The following is a 17,572-nucleotide window of genomic DNA, read 5'->3' on the forward strand; positions in this document are numbered from 1 at the left end:
AAAACCTGGACTACATATGCTAGGCAGGAGAAAAGGCTGAATAGTTTCTTTTGCTGTCTTAGACAAATCCTCGGCATCTCTTGGCAGGACAATATTGCCAATTCAGAAGTCTTGGAGGATGCTAATTCCATCATCATACACTCATTACTAAGCCAAGGTCTGGACTGGCTCGGCCATGTTCGTTGGATGGATGACGGCTGTATACTTAAAGACCTTCTGTATGGTAAACTGGCCACTGCTTCATGACCTCCTGGGCATCCATACCTCCGCTATAAGGACACCTGCAAGTGAGATATGAAGATGGCAGACATTGACACTGACAACTGGAAGACAGTTGCTGATGGCTGTGACCTCTGGAGGCTGTTTCGTAGGGCCTTGAAAGAGGCAAGCAGAAACAAAAAGCTCAGGTGGCTGAGAAGAGGGCCCTTCTGCACCTTCTCAGCACACTGTATTCCACTGCAGCAAATGCGGCAGAGACTGCCAGGTCGGAGTGGGACTGAGCCACATCAGGCAATGCTTAACATGGAGTTGATAATCACGGTGCAAATGAGATGGAAGGCTGCCTTAGTTAAAAATATATAGCCTTGGCTCAGTTAGTAACACTACCAGCCAAGAAAGAAGGCTATGGGTTCAAGCCCCAATCTAGAGTCAAGAGCACACCATCTATGCTGGCACTCCAGTGCAGTACAGAGAGTGTGCTGCATGTTGGAAATGCCTTCTTTCAGATAGATATGAAATCAAGGCTCCATTGGCCCTTTCAGGTAAACAAAATATCCCAGCTGCGGCACTATTTGAAGAAAAGCAGGGAAACTTTTCCCTTGGTGACCATGGCAATATTTATCTGTTGACCAACATCATTACAAAAAATTGCCATGTCATTATCTCATTGCTGTTTGTAGGACCTAGCCAATTTTCACACAGCTATCTACATTGCAACATTGATTACACTTCAAAAGTAATTGATTGGCTATAATGCACTTTGGGATATCCTTTGTTGTGAAAGATCCTACATAATTAGCACTTATAATGCTTTCTTCAGAGAATCCCATTTTGAATGGAAAAAATAATATGATTCAATCATGTTATACTTATGTTTTTCATGGCTGAAATGGATGTGGTACAAAGATTTCATGTGCTCGTTGCCAAGCTTTGCTAAAAATGCAACAGAAAGAAAAAATTACAATGCACCCACATGAATAGTTCACTGATCAACCATGATGCTTCACTAAAATCTTAACAATCACAGTTACAAGTGTACTGCATTTCTACAGCTGCAAATTCTATTGTATTTCAATCCTTTATTTCTGTGTTCACAATATTGATTCATTTTGAAGGATTCCATTAACAATCTGTTCAATCAAAGGGGGTGGGGTGAAGACGGATGGACAGAGCACATAGCATCAAGCAGATGCTCGGTTTTTCACCAGAGGAAATAGAATAGTACTGCAAAGCCAGCCACAGGTTCGACCAAAGGGTCATCCACCTGAAATGTTAATATTGTCTTTCTCAGATGCTGCCTGGCTTGCTGAATGATTCCAGTATTTTCTGTTTTCATTCCACAAGCCTGACCCTTCTTCCAGCACCACTCCTGCCTGCTGATTTAGGAGCAGCATTTTCACTGGTGTTCCACTTACCCTCTTAAAGTGGGGAAACAATTGGAAAGGGCAGAGACAAGCTTTTTTTTAAAAAATCTGCATTACATCTCAATGAAGTAATAATTACAGGTTTAAAAAAAATATTGCTACTGTTGGGTAGAGGAGCTTTAAATATACAATTATAGCATGTTTTAAATAAAAAGATTTAACTGTAGCCTAGTGTGCTGCATCAGAATGCAGAATTGGAAACTGGATGGGCACAGATGTGATCCTCAGCTCTACTGATCACAGCCATCTTGCATGGGAGGCTCATAGATAGGCCAGGATTCTGACTGCAAGGCTGGAGCAGAAATGATATATATTCCTTTACATACAATTCTCAGAATTAAGTTCATTACCATTTAGCAAGAACAAACATTTACAGTGCTCAGAAAGCTCTTTATATCTATATTTATGCTCACATTTCTTATCAAGCATGTTTTAGGTTTTTTAAAATAAAGTTCCTATTGTCTAGGTTGACCCAAATAAGCACACCTACTCCCTCCTACCACCCGAGACTAACATTGCGATGTACTGCAAAGATTATACAATGGCAAAATGTTTGTCGTGCTTTTGGAAGTGATAAGCTTGTGTGTGGGCATTACTGAGTGATGATGAAGTCACACAAGTAGAAACACATGCACACATGCCTATCTCATAGCTGATGTCAAGTATTAGAGAAATAACCTGAATTTTAAAATAAATTAGTTGGCTTTGTTCTTTAGACTTTCACACTCCTCTCTCGAAGAGATCTAATTTTAATCTTCCAATGTTATGAAATTTAAGATTAGCTCAGGGTGAACAACCCATTGATTTATCCTCCGATGTGGAAAGATTACTAAATCTTCACATGGTCTCATGCCTGGAAGATTAGGTGAAATCATGAACTTGTTGCAGATAGATATCCAGCAGGTTACTTTATCACTACGATAAATTGGAAATTTTCATTGCAAATGGAAAATTTTTTAAAACCTACAGTTATATAGTGGAGGAGGGAAAGGGAAAGAGAATCTAAATCTAAAAGTAAATATACATAAATATTTCATTTTCAAAGATATGAAGGGCTATGGGGAAACAGATGGGATATGGGACTCACAATAGCTTTTCAAAGGAGCTGGTACAGGCACAATAGGTTGAATGACCTTTTCTTTCTGTTCTGTATAATTCTAAAAGTCCCAACATACATTTTTCAGTTTAATTTCGACCTCCCATACTAAACTATTAAGCTGCCCACACATTTCATTTTCAGAATTATCCGAAGTACTGTTTCACGCACTTCAAACAGGAAGTAGCAGCCGGAGGGAAAGCCCAGTTTGGGAAAACCCATTTTGAGTGCAAGGTGCCAAATTACAAGAGAGAAAAAAAAATCACACGCTTTCAGGCACTTTTAGTTGCAATTACTTAAATTAACACAGGCTCGCCACTTTTTTGATGCTTTATAAAAATACACTCACGCCTCACTTTACAATGCTATTTCAAATCTAATGTGGAAAAAAAGCACACTGCTTTTGTTTTTCAAAAGGCAACTTGAAGTCAGAAATAACGTAGTGTGATACACTAATAGTTATCGTCATCTTCGGATTAAACCACAAAAATGCTTAGAATTTCTTTGGAATGGATACATGTCAGAAGGTCGGAAAAATTTTGAGTACCGCAGCTATCGCTAAATACATATATAGAAAGCTTTTGACTGAGAAGGGGCCATTCTGATTTCCTTTTTGTTAGCGATTTCAAGTCAGAGAACATGTAGTTGTTTTACACACCTTTAAGAAATAAGATAAATTGCTCATCTACCCTTCCTCAAAATTCCATTTCTGATTTCCATTCATTTTGGAGAGAAAAATGCGAAGACCGTTTACCAGCATTATTTTACTTGTGCAAAATTATGGATTCCCCCATAAACTGGATGCTGGTAGTACCTACCCGTAGGGTCATAGTGGCCTCTAGGTTCAGCAATGGAACACACACCCTTCGGAAGACAATGAGCTTCCTTCCACCCTCTCTGTCTCCCATAGATGTAACAAAGGAAAGAATGATTTGTTGCAAATTAATACCGCGGATCCCATTTTTCTCCTCTTTCACTTACATTAAAGTCAGATCCAACCTCTGATTCCTTCTCTCCTGTGTAATCACCTTCGAAAAGTTGGCGAACCAGTCTTTTTTGTCAGTTTTCTTTTTGTTGCCTCCTCTTAATGTAAAGTCAAGAAGCCAATGTGGTATTGTTCAGACGCAATCTGACGACATTTTTCTAGCCCGCCCCCCGTGCTGATGATGGTATTACGTCTGAAGTTTGCTTTCACATGGCAGGGGAGGAGCGACAAGGACGTGCCTGGAAACTAAGAGAGAACTGTGTCTGTCTGAGCCTCCTCGCTGTACTGCCGCATCTGGACCGGAGAAACCAAACTTACAACTGTACCGATTGTATCTCTTGCACTGTAGAAAACCTGAGACCATTTTGATTCTATAGCGCGCTCATCGGTTAAATATGTAAAGCTTATAATCATGAATTATATGTACGTCAGAAATTTCTTACTAGATTTAAAATACAGAAATACATCCACAATCCACCCAATATCATAGCTCCCATTTAAAGATGACCTCTGTCAACCCAACTACGTTAGAAATAGAAAGATTTTTTTTCAATCTACCACGACTTGCAACATTTACTTCTCCGATACTAACAGCTTACATCACCAAAGGATGTAAGAACATAAGAATTAAGAGCAGGCATAGACCATACTGCCCCTTGAGCCTGCTCCACCATTCAAGCTCATGGTCGATCTTTAATCTTAACTCCACTTTCCTGCCCTATCCTCATATCTGTTCATTCCTTGAGTGCCCAAAAATTTATCAACCTGAGCCTAGAATATACTTAATGACTGAGTATCCACAGCCCACTATGGGTAGAGAATTCCAAAGGTTCACAACCCTGTGAGTGAAGAAATTTCTCATCTCAGTCCTAAATGTTTATTCTGAGACTGACGCTGAGTTATTGACACCCAAGTGAGTGGAAACATCCTCCCAGCAGCTACCCTATTCAAGCCAATTAAGAATTTTAGATGTTTCAGTGAGATCATCTCTTATTCTTCTAAACTCTAGATATAAGCCTATTCTACTCAAACACTCCTCACAGGAAAACCTTTTGATCCCAGGAATCAATGCAGTCAACCTTAATTACACCTCCTCCAATGCATGTTTGGGGACTAAAACTCTACACTGTACCACAGCTGTGGTTTCACCAAAGTCCTGGACAATTGGAGCAAGACTTCCTCACTCTTGTATTCCAGCCTCCTTGAAATAATGACCAAATATCACTTGACGTCCAATTCCTTTCTTCGAGTATGAGGATACTCAAATCCCCTAACACCAGCTTTAATAGTTTCTCAATTTAAAAAATGTTTTTTCTATTTTTCCCACAGAGTGAATAGCCTTATATTGCCCCATATTATATCCCATCTGCCACCTCTTGCCCATTTAGTTAACCTATTTTCTTCTTCAGATTCTTTGGGCAGTATTTAATGGAGGTGACAGGGGGCTCAGGAGCTGGCAAGAACCCTCCGTCACCTCTTTTCGGGAAGGCCTACTGAATTAAGTACCATTCAGGCACTTAACTGGACAGCAGCAGGCCTTCTCCAGGATCAACGACCCTAGGGACAGAAGTCCCACCAACCGAGCTGCAGGCCAGTCAGAGACTGGCAACTCTATTGGAAGCAGCGCCAACATGGAGGTGGTGGCTGCTGCCGATATGACACCCACCTGAGCATTGCTGGATCTCAAGCCACAGGTGATTGATGACTGGGTCGTAGGATGGGCATTGCAGGGGTGGGGAACTGGCATTGACAGAAGGGCAGAAGGTCAGCTCTCAGCCGACACCCATTTCCCGATGCTGGGTCCCTCAATCAGGCACTGTGTGCCTTTGAAAGTAGGACTCAGCCCCTGGGAGCCTGCAAGCAACGCCACATGGGTTGAAGCACTTTCTCTTTTACTTAACTTCCACTACAGCCTCCTGTTCCTTTCAAGCTACAAGGCTTCTGATTGGCTCTGCAGGATCAAGAGCCCCCCCGCTGTCCTTAAGTGGACAGGGAACCTGTCTCCAGACCAATGAGAGGAGTGCCCCCTTGGAAATACCAATGAATAACTGTTTACCCCCTAGGGATTGGTTCGGCACCTGAAACATCCCAACCTCTATTTCCTGTTCCTGGACTGAAAATCTACCCCAAAATGTGTAACAAATTATCCCGTTGGAAAATATTTTAATTAAGATCAATTTTTAAAATTTGTCTTTTTAAAGAAAAATGACATAAATTTCCAATAGGCATTGCGAATATAAAGAATGCTACTCTAACTTGTGTATAATAATTTTTACTTTTTGAACTTCAAAATATATTTGCTTAGTTTCCACAGGAAAAACCTCACTTCCCACAGGCCTAAGCATGACTTCAAATATGAGATAAGATGCCATTTTGTACAATAAATCTTAACAATGTTAGCGTATGTAGCAAAAATAGTTTGGCTTACCATTGTATCCTCCAATTCGCACTGAAGTGTTGGCAAAAACCATGCTGACAGAGCATAAAGTTCAGGCTAAAAACTAAAAACAGACTTAATGTAAGTAAAATTATATTGAAGCAAAAATAAAATTGGAAGTTAACAATACAGTTCCTACCTAAACCATCTGTTTCAAAAAATATAAATTCAAGTAGGTGTGACCATCTCTCGTTCATTTGATCGTGAGTCCATGATTTAAAAGGAAACTGTCAGAAACATCAAGGCCTCAAATAGAAAACCAAAGAATATGGGATACCAGCCTGAATTTATACTTTTCTTTAATGTTCAAGCTTGTGCAATGGAAGTAAAGATATCCTGTGCAATTAATCAAAAACTGTCCCACTTTTAATGTTTTTCACAGTGACAAATGAAGGACGAAAAAAAATGGAGATGTGAAGAAGTTGAACTAACACTTCCTAGTTAAACAAGATTTGACATAATTACACTCAAATTCCAGGCAGATGCTTTCAATTTCTTTCCTTTTTCCCCCCAGAAATGAACAAATTAGTTAACAAAGTCAATGTAAATTTGTCATTAATGTACAACTTTTCAGACCAAAGTGTAAATTTCACTTAGGCTAATAGAAATAGAGCTAAGACAAAAAAAAATTAACAATAACAGCAGCCATGGCTACCAATGGAAAAGTTCCAGTGTCCACAACAAACTGAATTCATGGAAGATAAAATGTAGACATTTTTTGAATTGAAACTGGATAGGTCTCACAATACCCCACAATAACAAACAAAATTTAAGTAAAAATGATCTGTAACTTTACATTTGAAATTTGCAGATACACAAATGGTTATAAATCCATTAGTTCTGATAAAAGTTCTACACCTGAAATATGAACTGGTTTGTTTTTTCCACAGGTGATGAGTGACTTAACTGTGCCTAATATTCTGTTTTTATTTATAAATCTGCTTGACTTGATTGCAGCTGATATCAGGTGTCTCCTACAATTTTTTAATATTCATATTGAAAAAGGAACATGGGTCAGCTATTCTATCAGTTCTTAAATCTGTAGATGGATCAGTATTAAATCGATTAGCACAAGCAGAAACCATAATATTTTATTTCACAGGTTACTGAAGACAGTGTGGGAATTATCATGACTATTTGGTTCTAATATTATTTTTTGCATGTGTCTGGGGAATTGCATTTGGAGAAAAAATCTAATGGTAACAGGAGTACTACATATCGAGTAAATAACAGACCAACCATAACTTCTACATTTGGCAAGAATCTCATGCCTAAGATTGTAGTCCCACAGTTGTATGGAATATGTAATTCATGTCACTTTATTTGCTTTCACTTGCTGGAGAGCAAGGAAACATTATGCAGTTAAGGCTATTCCAGCATTGATAATAAATAGTGAAAGTCCTTTAATAAAACCTTATTGAGTAAATATTTCAACTTTCATGGCATTAATTTCTATTCTGTTGCTCTCCATCATAAAAAAGAACAAGGGGAAAGTACTCACTGTGATAAGCAGGATAGACATATCATCAAAATTTGAGAAAAAAGAGATTACTGCATTTACAGTGCACTGAACAATATAGTATAAATTCATTTTTACAATTACAAACAAGTGCCTTAATTTGAGGGAGGCAAAGTTGTACTTAAGGAAGCTTCATAAAAAATTTTACCAATGACAAGTGCAAATTTTATTGGCAACATCTTAAAGATGGTGATCAATCAATGTCCACCTTTCTCAATGCAAGACCATCTCGTCCAGGTGATTGGCTGAAAGTATTTTTTTCCTGGAGTTACTGGGAGATATGACTTAGTCATTTTAATAATTCAAGAAAATCTGTGATTTGGAGCAACTGCATCAGTGGTATCATGCCAATGAATGCATATTAATGAATCCAATATGACAAATTTGGTATGCTACTTTTAACCAAGTTTTCTTTTTGGCATAATAACATCTAGAGTGTCAAACAGCCAATTTGCTCACCAAGCCTGCTTCTTCCTGAGTTCATGACCCTTCAAATTTAAAGAATATTAAGGAGCAGAAGACCATTCAGCCCCTAAAGCCCTTTTCACCATTTGATGAGATCATGGCTGATCTGTTTCCCAACTCCATCCGCATACCTTGGTTTCATATCCCTTAATACACAAAGCTAACAAAAATCTATTGATCTCAGCTTTGCTAATTTTCTACTGCTTTATGGAGGACAGTTACTCATCTCTACCACCCTTTGTAAGAATAATTGTTTCGTAACTTTCATCCAAAATGGCTGGGCTCTGATTTTAATGTTATGTTCCCTTATCCTAGACTCCTTCACCAGTTGAAGAAGTTTTTCTCAATTTACCCTATCAATTTCTTTCAAAATCCTAAAACCCTCAATCGCCCCTTAACCTACTATTTTCCAGGGAATTCAAGCTGAGTTTATGTAATCTCTTCTCAAACTCTAACCCTTGAAGCCCTGGTAACATTCTGATGAATCTGTGTTACATTCCTTCCAAGTCAATATACCCTTTGTACAGTACCCAGAATTGTATCAATACTCAATGTGGTTTAACCAGGCTTTGTATAGCTATGGCAAAACTTCATTCCCCTATGCCATAGCCCTCTAGTTGTAAAGACTAATTAGATTCTTCATTTTGTTTGTAACTGTCTATTACATTTTAGCATTCCGAGCTCATGGATCCCTTAAGTCTCTTTGGACCTCCATTGTTCCTAGCTTTTCACCATTTAAAAAAAAACTTGGATCTATCCTTTTTTGGCCTAAAATGGATCAACTCACCTGTGTTGAAATCTATGCCATAGTTTTGCCCACTCATTTAATCTATCAATGCCCTTTTGTAATTTTATGATCCCATGTACACTAACTACGCCATCAATCTTGTGCCATTGGCAAACTTGGACATATGGCATAGTGCCAGTGTATGTAGGCTGTACGTCCCAAAGACTGACGGATCATGTCAAACAGCATGTCCCTTCTGCTGTTTGCAATGGGCAAGGTACAGACTGTACCCAACCAGCCCATGCTTGCAACACTTAAAACACAGTGTCCAACATTAGATGTGATTCTGTGATTGGACAACATTTGCTAAATAAACCTCTGTGCTAAGAATTACGCTGACAACCAATTTAAGATTGTCAGTCAGGCTCAGTGTGGCACATTTGCGTGTACTGGAAGCTACATATATTAATACACAGGGCCCTATTCTTTGCAGACAGAAAGAACATGTACACACATTACGTCTATTTCAGCTAAACAAAATAAGTGACAGCATTCACTGGTTCATTCCTCAGGGCAACGCCTTCACCAATCAGATTCAAGCTTCCTGGTTTAAATTTCAAACAATGCTTGCCAATTGACTATCAGTCACCATCAACTGGTGCATTCTCCATGGCACTGTCTCTACCAATCAGAGCCCACTTGCCAATCAATCAGCATTCTCTTCTAATACAGTTGTTTTCCCCTTATATTGATATACTTGCAAAATGTTCTGATGAATGCAAGACAAAAAATGTCTCTTTCTTCAGCAAAATGATATGTAGGAAGCCAGGAAGTGCAGTCTGATGAGCAGCAGAGGAAATTCTGGTTACAATAGTGATCATTATATCCTGGTCTTCACTTACGTCATAGCTCATCATTAACTCCAGATCATTATGTGCCTTTTTATTTTTTCCCAGAAAATTAGCTAGTAGTTGTTAAGTAGTATGAGATTCCATGAAAACACAGAAATATGTGGAACTACCCCTCCCCCCACTGGGTTTATCTGTGTTCCACATTTTATTCTATAGCAGGTAATGGTATTGCTTGCTTACTGTATTATTCTCCACAAATCAGGTTTTGTTTTATGTGCCAGCATCATGTCAATAACTTGTAATGATCAAAATGTATGGGATAAGGTAACTTAAAGCAGATGTTAGCCTTGGCTAATGGCAAAACTTTCACCAGGGTCAGAAGATTATGGATTCAAATCCAGCTCCAGAGACTTGAACACATAATGGAGGTTGACACTTCAGTACAGTGCTGTGGGAGTGTTGTCACATATGTTGTCTTACAGGTAAGATTACACTGAGGTCTGTCTGCTCTCAATTTGATGGTTATGATTAGTGGTGGCGGCCACAGCTTTTCACTATATTTATTAATGACCTGCATGAAGGAATAGAGGGCTATAAATCTCAGTTTGCTCATGACATTAAGTTAGGTGACACATTAAATAGTGTAGATGAGAGCAGGAGGTTGCCAAGAGACATTGAAAGTTAAGTGAGTGGACAAAATTGCCAGAAAATGTGAGGCATTCCATTGTAAGCCCAAGAAAGATAGATCAAAACAGTTTTTAAATGGCGTGAAGCTAGGAACTGCAGATGAGTTGAGGGATTTAGGGATCCAAGTACAGAAATCACTAAAAGCTAGTTGACAAGTACAACAAAACTAAGAAGGCACATAGAGTGTTGGCCTATTTCTCAAGAAGGCTGGGATACAAAGTGGTGGAAGTTAAGAAAATAATTAAAGACTCACAACAAAGATACATCCCACTGAGGAAGAAGGATTCTAGGAAGGGGATAAACCAACTATGGTTCACCAAGGAAGTTAAGGATAATATCAAATTGAAAGAAAAAAAAACATATAATGTGGCAAAGATTAGCGGTAATCCAGAGGATTGGAAAAGTTTTAAAAACCAACAAAAGGTGACCAAAAATAATAAAGAGGGAGAAAATAAACGTTGAGGGTAAACTAGCAAGTAACATAAAAATGGACAGTAAGAGCTTCTTTAAATATATAAAAAAGAGAGGGGCCAAAGTGAATATAGGCCCCTTTGAGAATGAGGCTGGGGAAATAATAACGGGGAACCAGGAAATGGCAGAGGAGTTGAATAAATACTTTGCATCAGTCTTCACGGTAGAATACACTAATAGCATACCAAAAATACTAAATAATCAAGGGGCAAAAGGGAGGGTAGGAAATAAATACAACTATCACTAGCAAAAAGTACGAGGGAAACTAAAGGCCGAGAAGTCTCCTGGACCTGATGGGTTGCATCGTAGGATATTAAAGGAAGTAGCTGCACAAATAGTGGATGCACTGATAGTAATCTTTCAAGAATCCTCAGATTCTGGAAAAGTCCTAGAAGATTGGAAAACTGCCAATGTAATGCCCTTATTCAAAAAGGGAGACAAAAAAAAGGTAACTATAGGCCAGTTGGCTTAACATCCATCATTGGGAAAATGTTAGAGTCTATTATAAAGGATGTAATAGCAGAGCATTTAGAAGTGCATAACATAATCAAGCAGAGTCAGCATGGCTTCATGAAGGCGAATCCACACCTGACAAAATTATTGGAATTCTTTGAGAAGGTAACAAGCAGGATAGATAAAGCGGAACCAGAAGATGTAATATATTTGTATTTCCAAAAGATGTTCAATAAGGTACCGCACATAAGGCTGCTTAATAAGATAAGAGCCCATGGTGTTGGGGGTAGTATATTAGCATGGACAGAGGATTGGCTAACTGATAGAAGACAGAGATTTGGGATAAGTGGGACATTTTCAGGATGGCAACCTGTAACTAGTGGAGTGCCACAGGGACCAGTGCTGGGGCCACAATTATTTACAACATATATTAATGACTTAGATGAGGCAAGTGAATGTATTATCACCACGTTTGCAGATGACACAAAAATAGGCGGGAAGGCAAGTGGTGAGGATGACAGAAAGAGTCTACAGAGGGATATAGACAGGTTAAGGGGGTGGGCAAAAACTTGGCAGATGGAATATGTGGGAAAATGTGCGGTTATGCACTTTGGCAGGAAGAATAGAGGAGCTGAATATTATTTAAATGGAGAAAGACTGCAGCACAGAAGGATTTGGGAGTCCTCATGCATGAAGCCCAAAAAGCTAACATACAAGTTCAGCAGGTAATAGGGAAGGCAAATGGATGTTGGCCTTAATTTCAAAGGGAATGGAGTATAAAAATAGGTAAGTCTTGCTAAAACTATACAAGGCGCTAGTTAGATCACACCTAGGATACTGTGAACAGTTTTGGTCCCCTTATCTAAGGAAAGATATACTGGCATAGGAGGTAGTCCAGAGAAGGTTCACTAGGTTGATCCCAGGTATGGAGGGATTTTGTTATGAGGAGAAGTTGACTAGGTTGGGCCTGTACTCATTGGAATTTAGAAGAATGAGAGGCGACCTTATTGAAACATTCAAGATTCTTAGGGGGTTTGACAGGGTAGATGCTGAGAGATAGTTTCCCCTTGTGGGTGAGTTTAGGACCAGAGGGCATAATCTGAGTAAGGGGTCACCCATTTAAAACAGAGATGAGGAGGAATTTCTTCTTTCAGAGGGTAGTGAATCTGTGGAATTATTTACCGCAGAGGGCTGTAGAGCCACTAAGTATATTCAAGGCTGAGATAGACAGATTTTTAATCAGTAGGAGAATCAAGGGTTATGGGGAAAAGGCAGGAAAGTGGAGTTGAGGATCATCAGATCAGCCAGGATCTCATTGAATGGCAGAGCACACTCGATGGTCTGAATGTTCTGCTCCTACATCTTATGGTCTTATTACAGCTGTGCAGAATGTTACCTAGGCTCCATCTGGCATATTGTATTCAACTCTGAGCACCACACCTCAGAACGGATATACTGGCCTTGGGTGAGGGATGCACAGATCCACTGGAGTGATATTAAGGCTAAAAGATTAATTTATGTGGACTGATTGCATTGACTAGGCCTGTATTCCCTTGGATCTAGAAGATTGTATACAAAAAGCAGGACAAATCCAAGCAGCCAATTACCACCCCATCAGTCTACTCTCAATCATCAGTAAAGTAATGGAAGGGGTTATCAACAGTGCTATAAAGCAGCACTTGCTTAGCAATAACCTGCTCACTGACGCCCAGTTTGGGTTCCACCAGGCCACTCAGCTCCTGACCTCATTACAGCTTTGGTTCAAACATGGACAAAAGAGCTGAACTCCCGAGGTGAGGTGAGAGTGACTGCCCTTGACGTCAAGGCAGCATTTGACTGAGTGTGGCATCAAGGAGCCCTAACAAAACTGGAGTCAATGGGAATCAGGGGGAGAACTCTTCACTGGTTGGAATCATACCTAGCACAAAGGAAAATGGTTGTTGGAGGTCAGTCATCTCAGCTCCAGACATCACTGCAGGAGTTCCTCAGGGTGGTGTCCTCGGCCCAACCATCTTCAGCTGCTTCATTAATGACCTTCCTTCCATCATAAGGTCAGAAGTGGGGATATTTGTTAATGATTGTGCAAGGTTCAGCACCATTTGGAACTCCTCATGTCCAAATGCAGCAAGACTTGAACAATATTCAGGCTTGGGCTGACAAGTGGCAAGTAACATGAACGCTACACAAGTGCCAGGCAATGACCATCTCCAACAAGAGAGAATCTAACCATCGCCCCTTGACATTCAATGGCATTACCATCACTGAATCCTCCTACTATCAACTTCCTGGTTGGGGGGGGGGTGGGTTTACCATTGGCCAGAAACTGAACTGGACTAACCATATAAATACTGTGGCTACAAGAGCAGGTCAGAGGCTAGGAATCATGTACTAGTACCTCACCTCCTGACTCCCCAAAACCTGTCCACCTATTTACAAGGCACAAATCAGGAGTGTGATGGAATACTCCACACTTGTCTGGATGAGTGCAGTTCCCACAACACTCAAGAAGCTTGACACTTTTGTCCAGGACAAAGCAGCCCGCTTGATTGGCACCTCATCCACAAACATTCACTCCCTCTACCACCGCTGCACAATAGCAGCAGTGTGTACCATCTACAAGATGCACTGCAGGAACTCTGCGGCACCCTCCAAACCCATGACGATTACCATCTAGAAGGACAAGGGCAGCAGACAGATGGGAACACCAGCACCTGGAAGTTCCCTTCCAAGCCACTCACCATCACAGCACTGTGGGTGTACCTACACCACATAGACTGCAGCGGTTCAAGAAGGCAGCTCACCAACACCTTCTCAAGGGCAACTAGGGGTGGGCAATAAATGCTGACCCAGCCAGTGAAGCTCACATCCTGTAAATGAATTTTAAAAAATTAAGATGATCTAATTGAAGTATTTTGAGATGATTAAAACACTTAGGGCAGATAGTGAGAAAGTATTTCCTCTGGTGGATGGAGTCCAGAACAAGAGAACTTAACCTTAACATTCGAACTAGGCTGTTCACACAAAGGGCATGGAAATCTGGAACTCTCTGCCAAGAAGCTAAGTCAGTTGAAAATTTCAGAACTGAGATTGATAGATTTTTGTTAGGCACAGTTATTAGGGTTTGCAGAACTGACACAGGTAGATAGGAGTTAATATACGGATCAGCCATGATTTTATTCAACGGTGGAGCAGGCTAGAGGTGCTAAATGGCCTCCTGCTGTTCCTATGTTCTCTCACATGGTTAAGAAAGATGCTATGACATGATTAGAAGAGGGACAGTGTTTTCTGGTTTCCTAGTAAATATTTAGCCCTCAATTGACAAGATGATCATTTTTTAGCATTGATAATTATCTCAATGTTGTCTGTGGGATCTTGTTGCAAATTTTTTTGCATGATTATTACATTAACAATACATAATTAGCTGAAAAGTGTATTGTGAGGTCCTGAGGTGGTAAAAATGTTTCATCATTGCAAGTTCTTTCTTTTTATCCTGCAACAGATCCTTTTCACCAAGACTGCCAGAGTTTGCCATCATTATTCCACTGAAACTAAGCAACTTTGAGAGTTTGGACATGCTCAGAATGATGGAGAAATCCAGAGGTTGCTGTCACTGATCTCATGCTCCTCCATAGGGATCCCTCAGACTGCAATCTCAATTACAATCAGGATTTGATGAAAACTTCCACTCGTCTGCTGTTAGTTTCACTGTAAAAACCCTTGAAAAAGTTACCTTGTTGAATGAGGTTTACTGGATTTTTAACAATGTACTAATTTACAAATTACTACTGAATGAGAAAGGCTAATTTTATATGGGTGGGGTTGTCATATTTCTCCGTAGTGATAAAAATACCACATTTTAATTTTCTTTTTTTAAAAAAGTTTATATTTTAATTTTCATGCAAATCCAATCATAATCATTTATTTCACCAGCTGGAGATTTAAATTTAAAGTGAAGGATATCAAGTGCTTCTAATTTTCTGCGTTGTGTGTGTGTGAATCGTCCTATATGATTCAGCTACGACCTGGTTGCCGACTTCACTGATGCTGCATGCCAAGACACCCCTTTTAACTGGTGCCAGATTTAAACTACCATCGGGAGAGTGGAAAAGCACTTCATAGAGATAGCTAGGTTTTTGCGGACAGCTTTTCTTCGAGGACAACAGTAAGCACCTTTGCAAAAACAGAAATACCTGGAAGAACCTCAGCAGGTCTGGCAGCATCGGCGGAGAAGAGCAAAGTTGACGTTTCGAGTCCTCATGACCCTTCAACAGAACAGTAAGCACCTTTGCCTAGCCGCTGACCGCAAAATCCGGGCCACAGTGAGCATCATTCCATGACACTCAGCGACTAGATTTTATTTATGGACGTCCAATCCCTCTACACCTCCATCCCCCACCAGAATGGTCTGAGGGCCCTTAGCTTCTTCCTTGAACAGAGGCCCGAACAATCCCCATTCACCACTACTCCCCTCCGTCTGGCTGAACTTGTTCTCACACTGAACAATTTCTCCTTTAACTCCTCTCACTTCCTCCAAATAAAAGGTGTGGCTATGGGTACCCGCATGGGCCCCAGCTATGCTTGTCTCTTTATGGGGTATGTGGAACATTCCTTGTTCCAGTCCTACTCCGGCCCCCTCCCACAACTCTTTCTCCGGTACATCGATGATTACTTCGGTGCGGCTTCATGCTCTCGTCTGGACCTGGAAAAATTTATTAATTTTGCTTCCAATCTCCACCCCTCCATCATTTTCACATGGTCCATCTCTGACACTTCCCTTCCCTTCCTTGACCTCTCTGTCTCAATTTCTGATGATAGACTGTCCACCAATATCCATTACAAGCCTACCGACTCCCACAGCTACCTCGACTACAGCTCCTCACACCCCGCTTCCTGTAAGGACTCTATCCCATTCTCTCAGTTCCTTCGCCTCAGTCGCATCTGTTCTGATGACGCTACCTTCAAAAACAGTTCCTCTGACATGTCCTCCTTCTTCCTTAACCGAGGTTTTCCACCCACGGTCGTTGACAGGGCCCTCAACCGTGTCCGGCCCATCTCCCGCGCATCCGCCCTCACGCCTTCTCCTCCCTCCCAGAAACATGATAGGGTCCCCCTTGTCCTCACTTATCACCCCACCAGCCTCCGCATTCAAAGGATCATCCTCCGCCATTTCCGCCAACTCCAGCATGATGCCACCACCAAACACATCTTCCCTTCACCCCCCCGGCGGCATTCCGTAGGGATCGTCCCCTCCAGGACACCCTGGTCCACTCCTCCATCACCCCCTACTTCTCAACCCCCACCTATGGCACCTCCCCATGCCCACGCAGAAGATGCAACACCTGCCCCTTCACTTCCTCTCTCCTCAGCGTCCAAGGGCCCAAACACTCCTTTCAAGTGAAGCAGCATTTCACTTGCATTTCCCCTAACTTAGTCTACTGCATTCGTTGCTCCCAATGCGGTCTCCTCTACATTGGAGAGACCAAACGCAAACTGGGCGACCGCTTTGCAGAACACCTGCGGTCTGTCCGCAAGAAAGACCCAAACCTCCCTGTCGCTTGCCATTTTAACACTCCACCCTGCTCTCTTGCCCACATGTCTGTCCTTGGCTTGCTGCATTGTTCCAGTGAAGCCCAACGCAAACTGGAGGAACAGCACCTCATCTTCCGACTAGGCACTTTACAGCCTTCCGGGCTGAATATTGAATTCAACAACTTTAGATCTTAAACTCCCTCCCCCGTTTCTTCCCCCTCCCTTTTGTTTTTTTCAATAATTTATATAGATTTTTCTTTTCCCACCTATTTCCATTATTTTTAAATCTACAACTGTAATACCATGTCAGCCTTTCCACCCCACCCCCACTAGAGCTGTACCTTGAGTGTCCTGCCATCCATTCTTAATTAGCACATTTTCTTAGATAATATCACCACCTTCAACACCCCTTTGTTCCTTTTGTCTGTGACATCTTTTGATTATCTGCTCCTATCACTGCTTACTTGTCCCTACAACCACACCACCCCCCCACCAACTTCTCTCCCCCCCCCCCCCCCCACCACGCCCCCACCCCCTTTAAACCAGCTTATATTTCACCCCTCTCCTAACTATATTCAGTTCTGCTGAAGGGTCATGAGGACTCAAAACGTCGAATCTGTTCTTCTCCACCGATGCTGCCAGACCTGCTGAGTTTTTCCAGGTAATTCTGTTTTTGTTTTAGATTTTATTTAATGTTGAAGAAGTTTAT

At 41.0% G+C, this 17,572-nt stretch overlaps 1 protein-coding gene across 6 annotated transcripts in view; it reads right to left on the reverse strand.

The window, feature by feature from the left end:
* Positions 1–17,572, reverse strand: part of LOC144679088 (uncharacterized) — a 71,990-nt gene that overhangs the window by 52,857 nt on the left and 1,561 nt on the right. For 3 of the 6 annotated variants that reach the window (XM_078539376.1, XM_078539373.1, XM_078539375.1), the window contains exons 2-3: positions 6,153–6,225; positions 3,721–3,970 (exon numbers count right to left, since the gene is read on the reverse strand). The gene's annotated coding sequence lies outside the window, so the exon portion shown is untranslated. The remainder of the gene's footprint in view (positions 1–3,720; positions 3,971–6,152; positions 6,226–17,572) is intronic. The other 3 variants (XM_078539377.1, XM_078539378.1, XM_078539374.1) reach the window with 1 other exon arrangement.

The sequence above is a fragment of the Cetorhinus maximus genome, chromosome 3, assembly GCF_964194155.1.
Source record: "Cetorhinus maximus chromosome 3, sCetMax3.hap1.1, whole genome shotgun sequence".
In the NCBI taxonomy this organism is placed as follows: Eukaryota; Metazoa; Chordata; class Chondrichthyes; order Lamniformes; family Cetorhinidae; genus Cetorhinus; species Cetorhinus maximus.